The 5,672-nt window shown below is 38.0% G+C and overlaps 1 pseudogene; it reads right to left on the reverse strand.

Moving 5' to 3' along the window:
• Positions 1-471: 471 nt before the first annotated feature.
• On the reverse strand, positions 472-1,987 carry LOC117720720 (protein FAM133B pseudogene; annotated as a pseudogene).
• Positions 1,988-5,672: the final 3,685 nt, after the last annotated feature.

Below are 5,672 nucleotides of genomic sequence, written 5' to 3' on the forward strand. Positions count from 1 at the left end.
GGAAAAACATATTAATAGCAGGAATCTTTTCTTTCTTTTTTTTTTTTTTTTTTTAAAACATGTGTTTATTAAGATTCTGGCAATAGCTTTATGTAACAAGATACAGCATCCCAGGCCTGCCACTCAACTTGTTTGTGGTAGTCTCAGCTTCAATATGAAGCCGTTAAAAACAAAAACCAAAGTCCTGCTTTTTACATGCTAAATATCTTGTAAGTGTGCCATTAAACAGTTATGAACTTAAGACAGCAAGAGTTACTTAAAAGCTAAACACTGCAGCCGAAACAAAATTTATACGAAACATAAAGTATCTATCACTGGCTACGTAAAAATCTCCTGACTGGTTAAAACTTGTATAGCACATGCGCTTTAGAATTGTGAGCTATCAAGCCCAGAAAGTACCAGTGTCTACTAAACAATCCCTCTCCAAAGCCAAAGTGTAGTCGAAATTAATTCAAATGACGTAACACAATGTAACCCAAAAACATTCAGTTATTATTGATGTGGAGGTAAATTCCAGAGCTTTGGGGGCTTTCTCATGCTGCAAAGTGCAGGGTATCTCTGGTTCATTCAAAGCAGCATACACCAAAGTCTACGGATGTCATTAACCTCAGTCAGGGGCAGGACTGATGGTGCCCAGCTCTGTCCTCCCAGGAAGCATGGCTACTGTGTCCACAAAAGTAGGGTGTGTGAGATCAAAGGCACGCTGTTCTGGTAGCTAAAAAGATAGTAAACCACCCCCTCTTTAAAAGCTCCTTCCCCAAGTAAATCAAAGTATACATGGGGAAAAATTAAAATATACTTATCTACAGAGTAAGGATTTTGAAATATTCATCTAATCCCTACTTTGAACATTTTTACTAGAGCCATCTCATTACTTCTGGTTACATCTTAAAAGATGGATCCAGATTCAGTTTCTGTTGATTTATTCTTAAGTACTTCTAGCAAAAAATATTAGCTTTATTCCAAATACCTTAACCACTAGCATGACTGCAAAGTACTATCTCCCAGAGTCGCCAAGCACTGGAAGAGGAAAAGGTGTTCAAGCAGCAGGCAACAATCATGGCCCTCCACACAGCGGAATCCAAGTGGTACTGACTAGTCCAGGACAAGTCTAAAAACAAGGGAATTCGTGCACGTCACTAAGTATGTCATCATCTTCACAGTTGAGAGCTCCTTTGACATTGCACTCAGTAAGGACCCTGGTCTTCCTGGATGCTACGGCGAGTCTGAGCTTGAACTGGCAGCCTTCTTTTTCTTCTTCTTGCTGTGCTTCTTATGCTTCCTTCTCTTTTTGGCTTTGTCTGTTGTTCTCTCTCGTTCTTCACCGCTTTTCTTCTTTTTTGCTTGCACCTCTCCACAGTCTGACTCTGACAGTGACTCAGATGATAATGGTTTATCTTCATACATCTTTCTCTTTTTGCTGAGTCCTTTAGTGTCCTTTTCTCTTTCAGTTACATCCTTTGACTTCTTTTTCTTTTTTGAACCATCCTTGCTGTCTGAGTCGGAATCCGACGCTGAGGTCTCCGGAGACTTATGGCAACGGCTCTTCTTTTTCTTCCTTCTTTTTGTTTGTTTTTTATCCTCATCTTCAGAATCTGAAGAACTGTCGGAAGAATCAGAGCTCGATGAAGAAGAAGATGAATATCTACCAGATTTCTTCTTTTCTTTTTTCTTTTTCTGTCGTTTTTTGGATGAGCTCTTATTTCCACTTAATAATTTTTCTCTATGTTTTTCTAGTTCTTTCTTCCAATTCTCATTCATTTTTTCTTCAAACTCAGCCAGAGCCTTGGAGCCCTTCTTCTTCTCCAGCTGCTCCTTTACCTCCTCCCAGGTAGGCCTTGGTCGATTCAGATAATCCTGGATTGTTGGTCCTGAAGACTGGATCAGACCCCTTGACCGAGCCATCGCTATTGGATTCATGTAGACCACGCGATTGTCTTGCTTCCCCATGGTGGCCGGCTGAACGCGCCGGAAGCCGTGGAGAGAGCAGGCCAGGGAAGCCGAAGCGGCCCGCCTCTATCAGCAGAAATCTTTTCTAAAAATGATTTTCTTCTGGGGCTTGCCTACTAGAGCTTCATTATAGATAGCAATCTAAAGTAAAGTCATTTCAGAAATATCACCTGCTAGTTATTAGCTTCTCCTATGATGACTCCTGAAAAGGAAGAAATTAATAGTGCCTGATAGGATTTATTTATTAACATGAGATGTTAATTTCAATTAATAGCTTCTAAAATGTTTTTCTATCTAGTATCATGAGGTAGTATTTCCAGTATAGTGTGAGATAAGGAATGGCTGTTCCAGGAGCAAAATAATGTAACGAGTATTGGTTCCTAAAAAGTCCAGTCTCTCCATAGATCTGAAACTGCAGTCTGTCAACAAGTCTCTGCCAACACAAACTTCTTCCAGAACATTTTTTCACAGACATACACAGCCTCTTTTCAGCAATTCTTATTCACAGCAGAATCCCCACATTTGTTCCTTCACCTGCTATATAAGAGTTATTATGGCTAGAAAGAAAAAAAATGAAGGCCATTGGAGTTGCTTTTACCATGGGAAATAGTGAACCAAAACCAATATCACATTCCCAGAGGGATTATAGAAATCAATGCCAGTTACAAGGACTAAAAAGGTGCAGAAGTAATTGTTACCCCTAAATAACATTGTATATTATTTGGCCTGTATGAAACACATCTGGAGAAGTCCATGGTGAAACATTCATTCATGCAAAAATGACTCTTGACTATGATTAACTTAGTGAGGGAGTGACTCCAGCTGTAAATAATGAAACAGATTTGATTTATTTTCTTGGGCAGATTACAGATTGCAGATTATCTTCTGATATATGTAAGCAGACAGTGACCTCATAAATGCTTTTTAAAAATACTTGTTCATAAGGCCCACCAAAAGCAATTTGTTTTTATTTGGCAATGCAATGAGCAAATCTTTACATTTCTACCTCAAAGTAAATTAATTCTCCAGCCCTATATCATAAATTAGTCCAAAATGATCTTAACCACCTACCTCTTCCTCATAGTATCATATGCTGGTTCACTCTATGGATGACAGTATACTGCTTGGATGAGGTAATCAGAAATTAGGGGAATTGTTGATAAAATGCATGCACATTGGAAAACTGGAAAATAATTACAACCAAAAATCAAATACTTTCTTCCTTGTGAAATTTCCTAGTGAAATTTCTAGTAGCCCAGTGGTTTCTGGCATGTAGAAATGTCCTTTCTAAGGGGGAAGATATATTGCTCTTCCAGGTCCCTGCTATTACCAAGAAAAAAGCAGAATGTTTAATGGGGCTATATAGATTCTGGAGGCCATTGGAGTTGCTTTTACCATGGGAAATAGTGAACACATTCCATAAGTGTTTTCAACCCCATTGGAAGAACAACAATATCAACCAACTAGACCCCCCAGAGCTCCCAGGGACTAAACCACCAACCAAAAAGTACACATGAAGGGACCTATGTCTCCAGCCACATATATAGCAGGGGATGGCATTGTTGGGCATCAATGAAAGGAGAAACCTTTAGTCCTGTAAAGGCTTGATGCTCCAGTGTAGTGGAATGCCAGGGAAGGGAGGTGGGAGTGGATGGGTTATTGGCAGAACAACCTCATAGAAGCTAGGTAAAAGGGATTGGGATAGAGGGTTTTTGCAGAGAAACAGTTAAAGGGGATAACATTTAAAATGTAAATAAGCAAAATGTCTGATTACAAAAAAAGAAGACCAGAAGAGTCAGAATCAATGGAGGACATCAAGGAAAAAGGTCTTCTAACACAACACAGTGGACACTGACACTGTGTTAGCATGCATAGGGACTGCCCAGTTCTGTACCCAATGTGGTCCTAGAGCAGAAGTATTGGATACACATACTCTGTAAAAGTGAGAAGCTTTCTCCCTTTGCAAATGAAAATTTAGTTTTCTCCAAGGGAGGCTTTCTGGAGAAACTATCCACTCTTAAGGGTATGTTCTATGTCATGCAGTTATGGTCAGCACAAAACAAGCTTAATGGAGTCTTACTGATCCTTCGCATCTATATTAGGATTTCTGGTTTTGTGTTTTATTAGATTCCTCTGTGGGAACTCCTTTTTTTTCTCTTTCTGTTTGTTGTACTTTTGCTTTGGCACTTTTTTTCTGTGTGTTTTGTCCTATTGGCATTCATTTATTTTTCATTTATCTTGTTGTTTATTTTATTGTTATTACTTAGAAGCCTGCTTTTTTTTTCTAAAAAGAGAAAGAAATGGTGTCAAAACAGATGGGGTAGGAGGTGTGGAGGAACTGGAAGTAACAGTGGAAGGGGAAACTCTAATCAGATTATATTATATGAAACCTTTTTCTCAGTAAAATAAAGCACTATTGTCAAATAGGTGAGGGTATGGTGGTTGACTCGTCTAATCCCAGAGTTGGAGAGGCAGAGAGAGGAGAAGCCATTGGACTACCATCTTGACACAGGTCACACAGAGAGATGATCTATAAAGACAGCTGGTGAATGGCAACAACACAACAAACAGAAACAGCACGTGACAGCTGACGTTGTCTCCTGACTTCCATGTGTCCATATATATACATACTTAATCTGTGCACACACATCCATCCATGCATACAGAAAAACAATGAACACATTTACAACATGTATGTGTATCTAAACAACTTTATTTACTAATAATATTTTAATAAGTGAAAATGAAATGAAGTGCAAATAAATAGGCACATAATATTTTCATGTAAGTCATTAAGTAACTGTAGCGAAAAAAATTGGAACCTTAAATTCATAGTATTTTTATGGATCTAGAGAAGTTATACTTATAATTAGAGCTACAATACAAAATTTCAACTACTCTTGATGAGAGGGAGTAGATTCAAATCTTTTCAAGAGAAAGCTTAAAAGGTGACTAATAGCAAGGATCTTCTTTTGACTAAACTTGGCAGTAAGGGAATATTCATTTTACAAAGTAAAAAGGAGAAAGAGAATTCATGTAGAAATATCAATTTACTGTGTACAATTAGCTTAGAAACTCTATAGCACTTAGCAACAGAAATGTCAAAAGAATGTATATGTGCAATACCACAAATTTTAATTAAATCATATGAAGAATCTTGATTTGTTACCTGAACAATTAAAGTTTAATTTTTAAGAATTTTTTAAATGTATTCATTCCTTCATTCCTTCATTTAAATCTCAACCAGTGTCCCTTTTACAGAGACACACTTCCCACCCCTCATGTTCTCCTCCTATATGGTGCTCCACCAAAATTGTATTACCACACTCAGGCAAATACAGCCTCTGCAGGGTTACGTGTATCCTTTCTAGCTGAGGCTAGACAAAGCAGCTCTGTTGGGGACTGGATTCCATAACAGGTAGCAACTTTAGAAACAGACACTGTTTGTTGGGGGAATCCACATGGAGACTGAGATGTACATCTGCTACATATGTGCTACGGCCATTAAAGTTTAAAAGAAACTGTACTTTAGAAAAAGTAATTGGTGATGTACAGAATGATTCCTTATAGCCATCTGTTAGTCCAAATTCAGGGGATGCCGTGATGTCTTCTCACTTCTGTGAGTGCCAGGAGTGCACACATACATTCATGCTGGCACACAATTCACAGATATAAATAAATAATAAATTGATATGCTTTAAAAAATGAAAAAAAAATCTTTT

Source organism: Arvicanthis niloticus, chromosome 15, assembly GCF_011762505.2.
Source record: "Arvicanthis niloticus isolate mArvNil1 chromosome 15, mArvNil1.pat.X, whole genome shotgun sequence".
Taxonomy (NCBI): domain Eukaryota; kingdom Metazoa; phylum Chordata; class Mammalia; order Rodentia; family Muridae; genus Arvicanthis; species Arvicanthis niloticus.